Source organism: Humulus lupulus, chromosome 6 (assembly GCF_963169125.1).
Source record: "Humulus lupulus chromosome 6, drHumLupu1.1, whole genome shotgun sequence".
NCBI classification, from domain to species: domain Eukaryota; kingdom Viridiplantae; phylum Streptophyta; class Magnoliopsida; order Rosales; family Cannabaceae; genus Humulus; species Humulus lupulus.
This window is the reverse complement of record NC_084798.1, coordinates 143,495,659-143,512,797: the sequence shown is the minus strand read 5'-3', so window position 1 is coordinate 143,512,797 and position 17,139 is coordinate 143,495,659. Positions and strand designations below refer to the sequence as shown.

General features: G+C 36.3%; 1 pseudogene; it reads right to left on the bottom strand.

Annotated features, from left to right (window-relative positions):
• Positions 1 to 5,243: 5,243 nt before the first annotated feature.
• On the bottom strand, positions 5,244 to 13,667 carry LOC133785516 (regulatory-associated protein of TOR 1-like; annotated as a pseudogene).
• Positions 13,668 to 17,139: the final 3,472 nt, after the last annotated feature.

Sequence of the window (17,139 nt, the reverse complement as noted above, 5' to 3'; positions counted from 1 at the left end):
CATCTATTAAATCCCAAGCATATAACTAATCATATTTATAATGACGTAATTATAGTGGAATATAAATATGATTATATGTTAAAAAATAAGTTAGTCCAAAGAGTAGTCAGTGCACAGGATTTACACTAACTCATCAAACTACGATATGATCTACTTACACATTGTAGTGTTATGTTCTTTCCAGAACATTAGCAAAGTAGATAAGATCAAATGTAGTTGTTACATCGGACTGGACCGATATTGACAATAGACAAGATAAGAAGACATATCACTATCATCTATTCTATTCATACCATTATAGATGACCATAGCTCAATTCAATCTCAATCATGAGTGTTTTATATTCTAGTTGATTGTATTATTTGAGTTTTTTGACTTGTTCATTACTAGGTTACCCTACGAACTAGCCCATACTTACATCTTGGGAACTCGGTAGTATAATTGAGTGGGAGTGTTAATCACAGATATGAACATCTATAGCTTCTGATGAAGAAGTAACACGATGGTTTCCTTTTAGTTTGGTAGGTGCTAAATGATAAAGATCTCATTTCAGTAACTAATATTAGTTTACTGAAATATCATTTACAAAGAACTAAATGTTTTAACGATAAAATACAAAGAGGGGTAAAATGGTATTTTTGTCCCATCGCATTGTAGACTGTCTACAGAGGATTGAGTGATAATTATGGTTGTAACAATGGATAACTAATAACGTATCTATATTGCTTATAGAGCATTCTATGAATTCAAGAGTGCAATTCTGAGTCTTTAGTGGAGTCATGAGAAATTAATAAGTTAGTAAATTTATTTGTTAAATTTATGATAACTCATTGGAGCTTGATTTCATAGGCCCATGATCCCCACAGTACCTTGGTTAAAATCATCTAGATAGTCTCAGTTAATTGATTTAACTATCAATTATAATTATTAATGTTGTCCAGGTCAATGTTGAATAATTTCATGGAGTTATGCAATTTAGAGAAGAAAAAACACTACAAGAAAAAATGCTTTTAATAACACAAAAAATGTGTTATCAAAACATACCATAACACTTTTTGATGTGTCAGACCGACTATGTTATTGTAGGTCAGGGTACTTTACATAACACTTTACAATTGTGATACAGATGTGTTATTATACTGTCAACGATAACACACTTTCTGTGTTATTTTAATAAATAGATAAGTGTTTAATTATATTATTTATAGTCGATTATATAATACATTTCAATACTTATAAATTTGTGTTATACTACACTTTATTACAACACATTTTTTGTGTTATACTATACTTTAGTATAACACATTATTTGTGTTATATAATGAAGTTTGCATAACAAAATTCTTTACATAAAAAGTGTTATTGTAATAGATATTATAACACAATTTTCGTATTATTTTAATATTTAGATAAGTTTAAATTCTCATTATATATTCATTTATAGAACACTAATTTATTCTATTATATTTTAATTTATTTTTATATAATTAAAATTAGCTTTCTAATATATACTAGCATCATCAAATGAACTTGATTTTCAAATAACAAAAAGTAAAAACATTCAACATTGTATTAACAATCCACAAATTAGTTTAAAACATTCAACACTGTCATCAACAACAAAATGTTCTTTAAGTATTCAAGTAGTCTTAAATATTCAACATATTGAAAAGTTACTACTTTCAACACAAAATATTCTACAGCTACCCAACACAAAGCCTTCAAAATTAAGTATCCTTTTCTCCTCCAATTGATGGAGAAAGAGACATTTTTCTCCTGCAATAGCAGATAAAAGGTAATGTATATGCTTAAAAAAATTAAATAATATGAATCAAATAATAAAACTGTATACAATATAAGACCTAAGCAAGCAATACCAGGTGACCATACTTCAAAATTCAAAATACTACTATCACACAGTGAATAGATACATATTACAGTAAAAAGTGACCTTCCAATTTGAAATTCAAGTTATAAATGCTAACCCAAATGCTGAAAAACAAAATCATATTTACAAATTAAAAAAATAAGGCTTGCTCTCTAATAAAAAAATCAGTTCTATTCATACTAGTCTCAAGAATTACATGCTATAAAGTCTATTGTTTACTTGGTAAATTATTTTATTTTGAAAAATAGACCAATCATAAACTAAGCAAAGTGATAGAAGTCAAAGATAAATTAAAGCATAGTATTTACATCAAGTAATATTTGATAGAAATTGTTCTTTTGTGTTGTTCAAATCAGAAAGTTAATAGCCCAAAAGATAGCATTGTGTTAAACCATCAAAAAACACAAAAGAGAAACAATAAGCTAAGAGAACGAAGAGAAAATTCCACTGCCAAACAGAGTATCTGCTATCGCTGAATTCCAAGACCACTAATAATACAGGCACAAAACTAAAAATTAGCTTATAGGAAAAAAAAATAGAATAGTGCTTCTTCAATTTTTGTAAGCAATTAGTAGATTGAAGCAAACAAGTTCAAAAATAGATCCCCACTTTTTAATTATCTTTCATTCCAATATAAAATAGCAAATCAAACTCATAGACACGCTTCAATCATTATCAAATATAACCATTATAAATAAGTAAGCAATCCAATTCACCAACATGCATTACAGTAGTCATTATGTATAGTAAGTACGCATATGACACCATTAATATGTTTACTAGAAAAGCTCTAGTATGCCTTAAAATAAGTTCTACAAGAAAATAATATAATATCAAGATCCTTAAAAGAAACTAGAAGGCAACACAGAGACAGATGATGTGAACCAGCAACAAATATTCAGTAGTCCATATAATATATTCAAGAGTTTCATTCTCTGCATTTCATGAAATCACCACAAGCATTTAAAGCATTGGCTCCCAAGAAGCTTCTCATACACCTGAAGCAAATACCCATTTAAACTCAAAACAGTAATCAAGAATCAAGGATACAAAATAGAGAGCTTGTGTTAGTAACAGGAAAATAAAACGCAACCAATTTATACAGAAAGAAAGCACTTTAAAAATCATGAAGAGTCCATATAAATAAGGATATGATGTTCCTATACAAGGTTAACATCTTTCATCCAATAATTCCTTCAAGCTTTTATCTTGAGATAATGTTACAACTAAGAACGTATCAAGTGTATAAAAAAAGTGTAATGTGTTGTATAATAATGCAGAACTCATAATGAACTACCATGTTTCCATACACCTGTTACCAAACTACAAACTTTGATTACTTATTTCAAATAAAAATACTCACACAAATGATAGCTTACTTATAATATAATCCACAAATCATTTTATTTTGGCTCTGGAGTCTTTTACTTTTAACTACTTAAATAGTTATGACAATTTGAGCTTAACAATTATGCCTTTTCTATTTTAACATTTAAAGTCATTCGTGACTTTGGTAGATAAATTAGGCAAAGTATCTTACAATCATAACAGTGGTCAATTACTGAATAAGGAAAAATATACAACAATCTTGATATGTACCATGCATAGCAAAATGCATGACAAAGAATAAAATAATCTCCACGCACGTAAACAATCTCCACGAGCCAAAAGGACCCATGTGCCCATTAAGACAAAAAGATTGAGAGCCAACAAAATTTTAAGTTTCATGATCTCACGACATTCCTAGCTTTTTTTTTAGAGGCATTAACATCATGAGTTCTACGTTTTCTTAACCAATCTCAAGCTTTTGTCAAAATAGAAGAGCCACCTAACTCAAAATATTATATTATAATTTACCATCTTGGAGTTTAATCAAACAGTTTATATGCAAACCAAATTTTGAAAAGAACAAAATATAATATCACCGTAAATGGAAAAATATAAGAGAAGAAAGAAGCAAAAATTCATTCCCATTAAGATACAAATACATACAAAGAGGAGAAGGAATAGAATGAATATAATTAAGGCATACAGAAAAACAAAAAGTACATTAAAATGGAAACAGAGAGAGAAACAGAAAAACAAATAAATTCATTTCCATACATATACAATGTAGTTATAATTGATATAGAGGCAAATAAAAGTTCAGAAGACAATGCTCTTGAAAGAAATGACACAGTCAGGAGATTGTGGCATGTCTTTAATCATCAGTTACCCATCCAACTTTTTGTTACCCAGTAGCGATAGAAGGTTAGATAGCTCTTTTCCATTAGGGGTATGGGGAAAGAAATGAAAGCAAGAAAATAATAAAAATTTAATTAGGGATGAGATTCGAGTAATGTACCGAAATTTGATGAGGTTGTTCCTCTAATTTAGAGACCACTTATACTTTTTGCTATTTTTTTTGTGTTTCCGTTTCCTCTGATTTTCCTCGTTATGTCTTCTGACACAGAAAAGAAAAGAGATAAATAAATAAAAACAAGCACATTAGCTTTTAAAAAATGCCTAACATTGATTTCACACCATAATTGAAAAAAGGGCCTGATCTAGATAATTTCATATTTTCACAAAATTAGTTGAAACTGTGAGCTAGAATAAAAGTTTGAAAACAAGAAGATTAGAATTTGTGAGGCATCTTTGTAATACGAAGGTGCTTGTATATTCTTGGACCATAAAAAGACAAGATGAAAATCTTATCATGTCTAGTACAAATGTATCTATAAATATGGTAGCAATAGTGGGTATGAGCAAAAGAGAAGGAAGCTATGGCAAGTTGTAAGCTAAAATTTGGTTAAGAGAATAAGCAAAAAAAAAAATTGAAATTATTGGCCCTATTCAAATATTCTAAAGAATTTGCACCTAAAAATAATCACAAGATTCTGAGAACAGCAGCAGCATACTATGCGTATAAACTACACTTCGTAATAAACATTTATCTAAAAGAATTTAGTGAATCGAGTTTAAATTAGTAATAAGAATGTATCTATGCATCATCCACACATTGGATTCTCAATAGGGAGGTACTAATGAATGTGATAACACATACAGACACACAAGTTCATGACCCTACATAATATGATGGAATATATTACACCTAACCTATCATATATGTTCTGACTAAATACCTTCATTCACATATATCTCAGTGAAGCATTCATTCAAACTCCTCTAAGGAATTATTTAAAAGCTTAGTAATATATACTTTAAAAAAGCAAGCAAGACCATTAAAAGATTATTTAAAGCATGGCCTGTTCATAACAGTTCATTTAATAAGTAATTACGAAAATATAACAAGAAACATGTATTCCAACAAATAAGATTGTCCTAGCAGAAAAAAATACTTCCTCCATTCATATCAAGCCATGACGACGATCGAGACAATCCAAAAGGAGTCGATGCCAAAGGATCGGGCCAATCCAAAAGTAGTAAGAGGGCTGCTAGTGCAGACCCTTCCATCTCGAACAAGAGACGAGCTGTTAGTGCCAACTCTCGTTATTGGACCAATCTGAGATGGAACAACACTACCTAGACTTCTTATATGAGCCAAAGAAGGTAGGGAACTTAAAGGAGACCCAGTATGCTTCCAATATGCTGCAACAATTGACTTGAGATGATTGTTGTGACCAAAGGAAAATCTCCCTAGAGCTGCCAGGATGGAAAAGAAATCAAACTTCATTAGCTCAGTTAACAAATTACAATACTGCCCCGGGAGGAGCAGGTTTGTTTGAGCAGCCTCAAGAGTATGAACAAGCTGCCAATATAATGCCTATAAACCTGGTGCAAACGAATTCTTAGAACTAAATAAGTGAACAAATGAATAGGCAATTTTTGATGATAAACTACATACCAATAGCAACCTCTGCTCTGACTAATGGACTTCCATCTGAAGCTGCACTTAATAGGCTTTTAATAATACTAATCTCTGCTCTAATTTTTTCATCATTATCACATTCTTCATCTCCTCCAACACCATCTCTACACAAGTTAGAGCCCACATCACAAGCCCTAACCTGAAAATAGGACACAAGTATTAAGATCAATTTATATGTAGAAATAGAAATACTCCCATCTTTATATATATATACATAAACAAAAGTATAATAATTGATATATGAAAGGTGAACCTCTGGTTGAGGATCAGAGAGCAAAGGAGAATATATAGCTAGAGCGTCTCTCATAAACCCATTATTTGAGCCTAAGGAAAATTTTCCCATAGCTTTCCCAGACAGAGACAAAGCCACTGAAGAAATAGGGGTTCAGTTTGTGCGTCACTTGGGGTTGAAACTTGAAGGTGCCTCAAGCAAACTTGGATCAAACCTGCTTCAATACAGGCTTCTTGACCCCGTCTGTGACCATCCACAATTACAGCCAAAACAAATGCAGCCATTGCACGCTGTTCTGGATATGCTTTCTGGCTATCAAGAAACCTGATGAAATATGTATGTCCCCCATCCTTCACTAGATCAACCTGGCATGATTATCAATCCACAAACAAAACAATCAATTTTCAGAGCATAATTATAAACCAAAGACAACATGTTTGTAAATAACTACAAACAAAATTACGAGGCCATTTAGACCAAGGTATAGCTCAAATCACATGAATACCTTATCAAGAGCAAGAATCTTCGTCCAGATGACCACAAGAATTTGTCGTAGTTCTGGTGTTGTTGTTTGCAATAGCTTCAAAACATATGAAAATATCCTTACAGACAAGGCCTGCAAAAACAAAAAATGATCAGAAAATAAAGCAACAAGGACGCATATGATCATCGTATAGAGATGGTAGACCATGATAGTAGTAGATCAGTATAACTAATGTGATAAAATACCAAATTCCAACCCAAGATGATCTGCGGTTCATAAGCTTACAACAACAAACTTACAGTCTTTTCTTAAATGATACATTGAAAATTTCAAAAGAAGAAAATGGAAAACTAAGATAAATACTTATCTGTTTGTATTATTATTTTAAGGTCTTCATGAAGTGAACAAGGATAAATGAAGAAACTGTTTAAAATGAAGACCACTAGTCAAAACTATGTGATGCATGTGTGTGTGAATACTGTCACACGTTTATTAAACATGTAAACTTTGTTATGCATTATCGTCGAATATAAAAGATGGCAAATGAAGCATCTTCAAAGATTAACGAAAGAACTAGTCCTTGGTCTCAAAAATCTAACAGCAACTATAAATTCCATCAGAAAATAAAACCAAGCAAAATCTGATAGTTACACAATGCACCCATCAAAAACTAATCACAAATTTGAAAGAAGAAATAAAAACTAATAATGAGATAAGGACTAATCCAAATGCTTGAAGAAAGCCTAAAGGATTGACATGGTCAAAATATGGTTATATAATGTAAGCAGAATCCATAGACGACATTATAATGAATGTATGTCTTAAGCATGGAAATATATACATTTGTACAAGTACAAAAAATATAATACAGTATACATAGCATGCTAATCATGCACAGTACACTATAGTATCACTAATCATGCTAATCAGAAGGTACTGCCATTTCTAACTTCCTACAGCTTTAAACAAACAGCACAGCTAAAAGACTTTCTGTAACGCCCTACTTCCTTAGAGTCGTTACTAAGTGAGTTTAAAGACGTGATTTTAGCTCGCTAATCGAGGTTTTAGGTCAAACAGTGTAATTAAGCCGTAAACAGGAAAAAAACATAAGAGATAGTAATCTTTCATAGTAAATCATAAAAGTTTGACACCTGGGATCCCAAAATACAGTTTAGAAATATTTACAACATAAAAACTGTACTAAGTCGGCTAAACGACAAAATTCAAGTTCATTTACAAGCATCTCCCAAAATCCTCTGGCTGTGGCAGCCAGGCTGGCCAAACATGTACACGCCGCCTCACGCCAGCTGTACTCATGGTTGGTTGATCTTTTCCTTACCCTTTCTTGCACCACAGAGCATCTGTGAGCTGAAGCCCAGCAAGAAAACCCACAAACAGATAACATATGCAACACATAAGTCAAGCATATAAACAGGCCACCAATGGCTAAACACATACGGCCTAGCCGTCCCAGGCATTTACCAAGCCCTGGGTTCACGGACCACACCGTGAGGATATCCCAGGTATCCTTCTAGGGACTCACCCTGAAAAATCGCACTCCACGTGCTCAACGCTACTCCTGGCCCCTTGCCGTTCTCGGCCTTGCACCAAACGTGCCCAATGTCGTTCCCGGCCCTTCGCCGTTCTCGGTCTACATCGTTCCCGGCTCAAGCCGACCATTCACATCATAATATACATAACATAACAAGCAAGTATAGAATTCTAGCATAATCAGATAAAGGGCTACGCCCCGCAGTTCTAACACATTGGGCTCGACCCTGCATATCAATTCTATTCAAACACATTGGGCTCAGCCCTGCACACAAGCTCTATGGGAACAAGGGTTTTCTTACCTGTGTTCTCAGCTTTCTGAGCACCGATGCCCCGAGCACAGTCCTCTAATGTGAGCCTCGCCGAAAACCTAGCCACAACATATTAACAATGTCCATCCATCAAATTCTAATCCAATAAATAACTTCGAGCCACAACCCCAACCTCCGAGACCTTGAATTCTATCAATCCGGGTGATAAAATCCATCCCGAACCTTACCCCTTAAGTTCCCAAGCCTAAATACCCTTAAAAACTCAGATTGGCACTAAGGGCCGCGGCCCCACCCACAAGAGCCGCGGCTAGCCTCGAAACAGAGGCTAGCACCTCACTGACCCCCCACACGGGCCGCGGCGTGCCCACCAGGCACCGCGGCGCGCATGAACCTCTCGGCCTCCCATGGCCGCACGGGCCGCGGCGTACCCCTCCTAGGGCCGCGGCGCTCCCCACCGAACCCAGATTTTCACACCATTTTCCAAACCTTTCCTCAAGCCAATTCATCCTAAAACTTGGCCAACATTCCTAGATATCCAGCACAGTTATTCCAACTCAGAAACAACATCAAGACCCCATTAAAATATGCACCAAAACTCAGCTAGAACACCCAAAGATAAATCAAGCTTAGTTAACATGCAATCCCCCATAACCAGCAGAAATTTAAGACTGAACCTTAGTAATTAGAGCTTACCTTGCAGAGCTTAGTCCCTGAGTTTGATCCCTAATCCCCAAGCTTCAAGTTCCTCGAGTATCCCAGCTGAAATCCCTTTAATTCCTAGCCAATTCCTTTGAGTTCCCTTTGAGTTTTTCCTTAGAGAGTGAAAGAGAGAGAGACAAGAGCTATCTTCAGTTCAAAGGGAAGTATGTGTCGGTTTCCTCAAGTTTCAAAAAAATTCTCCCTTTTTGTTTTATTTGACTTAAATCTAAAGGGTTACCTCAAGGCTCGGGGTACCAAAATGTCCACGAGGACAAAATGGTAAATTTCCCAAATATTCCCGCCTAGACATTCTATCCTCAAATATATCTCCAAATATTTATTTTCATGTCCCGATAACCCCATAACTCATCTAATAACCAAATTACCCCTCGACTCGCCCCGAGTCCGAATCTCAACCCCGTTGTGACTCTCTGGCTAACCTCTCCCCAAGACTGTCTCGGATCGTGCTGTACAGACATATCACATATATACAACATTTATCTCATTTATCACACTTATGCCCCTAATATCTAGATGGGGCCCACATGCACATTTAACTCAATTAAACATGCATCATAATCATATATACACATAAATCCACATACAAATAGATTAAACCACTTATTGCCCTCCAGGCACACTAATCAAGGCCCTAAGCCTGATTAGCAAATTCGGGTCATTACACTTTCAGTTGACAAACTAAAAATAACTAGGAAGCAGCCAATATGGAAGAAACACCACAAGGAAAAACCAGAAAACTGCATGATCTCAAATAAAGATGCATAAACGCGATAGGCGATCATAACAGACGAACAAGGAAAGAAGCTCACCATCTCAAAGCCATCTTAATAGGTGTTGTGAGACAAGACGTAAACAAATCTGCAGGAAATTCAGCACTTTGTGGAAGAGTCTCATGTGCTTCACATGCTCCAAGTAGAATGCAATCCCTTGTGGATCCAGAGGAGCTAGAAGTAACCCAATCATGAAGCTGCCAAACCATCAAATCAAGTCACTATATATACAAATATATTTATATATAAATATCTGAATCACAGATAATGAATTCATGTCACGTAGCAACTTAATTATCAATACATATATCAATTCATTATACGTTTTGAGTTAAAGCGTTACCTCAATAAAAGCATTCACAATATTCCCAGCCACAGAGTAATCAAGAACATATATGGAGTGTAACGACCCAAAATTACTAATAAGGCTTAAGGGCCTTGATTAGTGTGCCGGGAGGGCATAATTGGAGGTTAAGAGAATTAATGGTAAGAAAGCGTGAAATGGGTATTGAATAAGTATGCGGGCCCTATTTGGCTGGTAAGGCATAATGGTAATCTTGGCCCGTTAGGGCATAAATGTGAATGTGTGTGATAATTGATGAGACCACACTATTATGTGGATAGATGGATAAATATATGTGCGTGTACAGGTGTGTGCATTTGTAATTAGCGGCACGAGGCGATCCTAGGGAGCAGGTAGCGGGGAAAGTCACAACGGGGCTTAATAGTTGGCTTTGGATAAGTCAGGGATATTATAGGTATCAGGTAATTATTTAGACTATCGGGTTATGAAAATAAATATATGGAGATATATTTGAGGTTAGGAAGTCTAGGTGGGAATGTTGGGGAATTTTACCATTTTGCCCTCGGGGACGTTTCCGGCACCCTGAGGCTCGGGATTGACTTAACGGGATAAAGGATACACTTAGCTAAAACAAAAGCTAGTGGAAAGAAATATTAGACCGACTCATACTCTCTCTCCCTCCTCTCTCTCAAGAAAACTAAGAAAAACACAAGGAAAACAGAGGAAATTTGGAGGATTTAGGCTGGGATTTCAGAGGATTTTAGTAGGGATTTAAAAGCTTAGCTCAAGGATTATCCAGGGAACATTTAATCAAAGCCAAGGTGAGAATCAAACTGTGTTTTTGAGGTTAGAAACTCTGAGTTTTCTAAGTAGTAAGATAATTGTAATTTTGATGTTTAAGGTGGAATTGAAGCTAGAAACTTGGGAACTAGCTGGGATTCTGCTTAGAAAAGGGGTTCAGCTGAAAAGGTAAACTTTAATTTATGATTTAGAAGTTTAAATCTGAGTTTTGAATGGTTGGTTATGGTGTTTGATGTTCTTGAGTTTCAGAGATTGAAACATGGATTGCAATGAGTTTTAGATTGGGTTTCCTGTTGAATCATGATGTTAAAGTTGTCTTAAAAGTGTTGGGAATGATTGATATGGAAATAGGGAGCTTTGGGATGGTTTTGGTTAAGGTTTGGAGGTTGAAAATGGTGGAAATTTTGGGTTCGACGAGAAGGGTCGTGGCTCTGTTCTAGAGCGCTGCAGCTCTATCTTGCAAAGGAGCCAAGAAGGCTCGGCCAAAGGCAAGCGCTACGGCGTCCAAAGCAAGGGACGCGGCACATGTCCCCTTCAGGTGTGGTGTTGGCTCTGTTTTGGAGAAGGGCCGCGACTAAGCTTCAAGGGCCGCAGCCCTTGGTTGCACACATGAGTTTTTGAGGGTTTTAAGCACGAGAAGGTAGTCTAGTGTGCTCGGGATTGGTTTCACCACTGTGCTTGGTGGAATTCGGTTGCTCAGGAGTTATTTTTATAACCAGAAACCTATATCCGAGTATTAATGGAATTCATTATCTTGGTTGTGACTAGGTGATAAGCTAGGGCTCGGGAATGGATCGTGCTCGGGGGTCATCCTCTCTAATTAAAGCATTTGGATTTAAGGTAAGAAAACTACACCTGTGTATGTGGATAGGACTGGACTAAGTGTTCCCTATATTTCAATGTATTGTTATGTGATTGTGATACACCATGTGAATATGTTGGGACTTAGCGTTCCCAATAATGGTATGAATGTCATAAGGTGGTATTATGCCACGGGGACATGTGGTAACGGCCTAAGGGTGCCGAAATCCACACTTGCGCACAGGGCGCGGCTCCGAGGACAGCTTATTATACACTGAGCTCGGTTTAAGCGGGCCGGAGTCAGTGGGTTAAACAGAGGGTGCGGCCTAAGTCGTCGGCCCTGGATATTACGTGGTATGAGTGTATTATGTGATTGATTGTGTCTTGAATTTGAATGTATGTGTTGAATATCTGTTGTAGAATATTGTCTATGACTTAATGAGTATCTGGAGCTGAATTATTGATTATTGACCAGTGTGTTGTCTTGAATGGACTTAATGGCTTGAAAGAACTGAGTAAAGTATTGTGGTTATTGGATTATGCTCTGTGAACTGTTTAGCTATTAATACTATTATGATATGATATTATGTTTTCTTGCTGGGCTTCGGCTCACGGGTGCTACATGGTGCAGGTAAGGCAAGTTGGCCATGGGTTGGAGAGCTCTGGGGGCGAGGTGTACATTGTCAGCTGCTTGGCCACCACGGTCGAGGATTTGTACAAGAACGGGAACCTGAAACGTATATTTCGCCATTAGAGTGGCTTGGTCAATTATTTGTAATTAAGAATTTTGTATTTACGTTATTTAAACCCTGATTTGGGATCCCATATAATAAACGTCTGTTTTCAATAAAGTTTAACCGTATATAATCAAATTCTATTTAACCTAATCCTATGTGTCATTAGATACACAGTTCAACCAAAATGACATGATTAGCAAGTCTTGCACTATTTCAAACACACAGTGTAACGGTCTTGGTTATCCAGGGCGTTACATGGAGGGTGTCTTCAACTAGGAATCAAGGTCACTGATTGGCAAAGGGATATACTGTGTATAACTCTGCAGTACAAATAACATTGGTGAGAAACCAAGCAAGACTCTAGTGATTGACCTTAAATTAAACCACATAAAAGAGTTTCAAAGAAATAAAAGACCTTATTGAAAACTGAAATTTCACCACTAGAAGTCGGCTTAGGCACACCATGGCCATTATAATGAAATACGACCCTCTCAGACTTGGCATATCGGCCACATGTATTACAAAGTTTCTTCACTTCATCCACAGTAGGATCAGGCTGGACCTTATATCGTGCCTGCTCAAAGATCTTCAAAGGTAAATAAAATTAAATCTAAGACAATATTTTATGAACTCTGTACAAGCCAATAATATCCTCACCCTTGGTTGCCACCTTTCATACTGAGCACTCAAATTTTTCCCAATTGTTTCAAGGGCTTTCTACGGTGCCATTGAAAAAGGATCTGCAAGCAAAGGATTACAAAAACTAGTAATTATTATACTCACAACCAATGTTATATATCAACTTAATTTCAAATTGATGAAGGTACATCACAGAACCCCATTTCAACAAATAATTAAGAGAAATAAATGAAATTAGTTAAAAAGATAAGAGAAAATTCATTTTTAGGTCGCCATTTCGAGACAAAACCACTATCTGATGGACCGATGGGAAGACAAGCCTCATGCCGAAATTCACACAAAACCACTGTTTGAGGCAAATAACCCAAACTCGTGGTAGTGGCAGTCGTGCCATTGCCATAACTACTACTAGCAGTCTCCGAATCCATTCTCTGCGAACTTAAATCAACATCATCATGGCTCAAAACGTACTCTTCTTCCAAATGATTCCCCAATGCCACCACCGAAGATTGCGAAAACCTGGAGGCCATCAAATCCCCCAATGCCATTCAAATCGAAAATGCCTCAATAAACAGAACCAACAGCTCAAGAGGAGATCAATCAACCCTTCCCTAATCGAGAAACCATAACTAAAAACAATTCAATCGATGAACACCAAAACGCCGGAAAGATTCAAGAAGAAAGAAGAAATGGATTACAAGAATGATTTAGAGAACTAGTCAAAGAAGCCGCTGAGCCAGCGGCGCATGGAGAGTCGTCTAATGAAAGAGAGAGAATCTAGCTCGAGAAACCCTAGAAAGCCCAAGAGACTTCTCTGAAAATCCTAGGTCGGGAGGAAAAAGATTTGAGCCGCATAAAAAAATAAATAATAATAAAATAACAGTGGCACCACAAACAAAACAGAAGGGAAAAAAACTGAGCAAAATAGGATTTTGTCAAAGAAGAGGAAACCAGAGAAAGAAAGAAAGGAAAAAAAGAAGAGAGAGAGAGAGAGTATATGCGAGCCGAAGAAGAAAACGATGATTGACTTCGGAGATGTAGCCGAAGAAGAAAACAGGGCAATATGAACAATGTAATTAAAAAAGAATTAGCTGGGAAAAACTATAACTTTTACAAGTTATAAGCGCGCACCCAAAATAAATTACCGCCATTTTTTCCTTTTACCACATATAAGTATATCATAATACTTTTTCAGTACTAATATATTTTTATGTTATGAAAATGGGTATTTGGTGTAGTGAAAGATTTTAGGACAGATTTATTAATTAAGACATATTGGTGTCTAAATTAATAAATAAGTTTAAATCAAGGGTAAAATTATAAATAATTTATTTGATAAAGGGTTTAAATAATTAATTAATTAATCAATCAATAGAAAATAATACGGGCCTTAAATTTAAGTCCAACGTGCTTATAATTAAATGGGAAATTTCATGGGCCTATAGCCCATGAGAATTTCAACCTAAGGGATGTATTTACCTATTATTTTATTAATGTTTAAATTAAATAAGTGACCTAATTGTGTCTTTAAAAGGAATGCTAAGTGAGAGTTGAAAACAGATGATCAGAAGATCTAGTTTTGATGCTTTGGGGTTTTAGACTCTCTCTACAACAAAAGCCATTTTCTAAGCCTCTATATTCTCTTCTCTTATTCTTATTCTCTCTATGTCGATCTCATATGTTCAAAATTGAGCACTCTAGTCTAGGTGATTCTAAGGATACTATGGAAGACTGTGATGAAATTTGAAGATCGGTTCAATTTCTTGGTGATACCATGCAACACAAAACAGTACAAGGGTTAGAGAAACTGAAGGAATGACTTATTCATTCCACTGCATATAATGTAAGTGTTTTTATCATTATCTCTGTTTAAATTCAATTATAGAAACATGTTCAATTAATTTGTTTAATATATGATTTACATGAAAATAAATAAGATCTTGTATAAGTAATTCCCAACAACTATGCCTAGATTAAGCAATTTTGGGTCTAGATTATTAGTTGTGTAAAGGAATCTATGCTTATTTGGACAACCATCTCGTTAAGTTTCTCTACTTTTTCTTTTAAGAAGGGGATCTTATATTTTAGTTTATTTCCCTTTATTTTAAGAAGTGGATCTATACTTAGTGTTTGCTTGATTGGTTTGATTATTGGTAAATTAATTATTTTGATTTCCCTTTTAATTTTTGGTACACATAGGAAAAGTAAATAATTTTTTGTATAGATTTCTGTTCTACCCTAATTTTAGCACCGAGTTCATTCGTTCAGCTCAAGTACAGCTAGCAAATAGATACACGGAGAGATAACCGAGGGGAAAATATCTACCTATATTTACATTAACAGTTTTAGATTCATAACCGGCATACGTGAATGCAACCATCCTGAGTTTATCCCAAGCTAAGGGTGCAATGGCTGTGAAGCGCGAGCTCGTAATGTTAAATAGCTGTCGAGGCACGAGCTCAAGGAGATATCCAGATCATGGTAATTTTAATCTATTGCATACTCAAGGATCTCTAGAGACTCAGGATCCCTTTATACATTTATTTATGACCAGGCTATCATAATTATTAATTGAGATAGCAGGAACCTGTTATCAAACTATATCCCAATATAAATTGGAATTAGTTTATTTGTATTAAATGTAATTATTATGTAAATACGTGATTGACTCACGCGGTTACCCAAACCTGTCCATGGAATTCCCCTAAAAATACTGGGAATATTGGACAGGGAAGGGGACCATTATTCTGTAATACCAAAACTCTGCCAAAATAGAGAGAGAAACGACAATAATATTGAGTCGTGGAGTAGGTGGGTTTTAACCACTGAACCACGTAAAATTTCTGTGTTCTTAAGTGAATTTTGTTTATTATTAAGCACTAATCTGCATTATTATTTCTTAATACACTGTTGGCGAAAAACTTTGTCAACAATTTAGGGCTTTCATTGAGAGAAAATTAGTGCTTCATCAATACCCAGTCGATGTTCATCATGGTGCTCACTCGCTCAATACATGATAATGAGATAGAATAGCCTGGTGAGCAGGAGGCCCATCATACTGCTGTTCCGAATGAACGTGGCCCTAAGATTCAGTAACATCCAGGAAAATAACCGACAGGTCATGGTGACACTGGGAGTTCGGCGTCATTGCCGCCGAATCCAAATCCAAACTACCTAACAACTGCTTAGTTGGAAAACATGCAATTGAGTTGCCATCTCGCTAAGGCAAATAGGCAGATTGAGGAGGTTTTGGCCCGGTTACCCCCTCTTGCAACTGACATTAATGTCGGAAAGAGGCAAAGTGGGTCTCACAAGTCCCACAAGAATAATCGATCCAAAGCAAATCGATTGGTCAGAACTGCCACTCCAAGTTCTATACATGCAGAGCGAGATCACCAAAATGCTTGACCCAGCGACCATCATAGGGGTCGTCAGCATGTCTGTTGGTCGGTTAGGACTGCAACTCGAAGTTCGGTGCCTTCTTCACAGGTCCCCAGGAATGCCAATAGAAATCCACGAGGAGGGGCTGGGATAGGCTCACAAAGACCAAATATTCCAACCAACGCTCCTACATCTCGATCGGATCGCCAGGCACAGAGAACTAGAGACATTGGAGTAGAACATAGGTAAGTTAATTTAGTCCGCCCTGATGGAATGCGGATAGCCTCACAGATAAGGCACCCCCTGTTGCCTATAAGTCATCCGACACCACCTCATCCTAAACGGGACATTCCAGCTTATGGAGACAGTAGGAGGAATCCTCCACCATCTACCAATACGTACGTGCCACGAACACATGTCCAAAATCTAGATCCTCGGTCACAATCGCGAGCTGTAAGTTTAAAAAACGAGAGTTACTGCACTGAAAATCATCGTAGCGGTAGGTCCGACGGTGACCTAAGAAATCACTAAATTTCAGTACAGAGCCCTCGGTACGATCCACAACCCGATTTGCGCAATCGTTTGAATTCGCAGAGAAGAATCCAACTCGGAATAAATATATTAGCTATACTCGACAAGAAGGAGGTCTGTCCATAGTACGCGATAATGGGAATGACCGACAAAATGA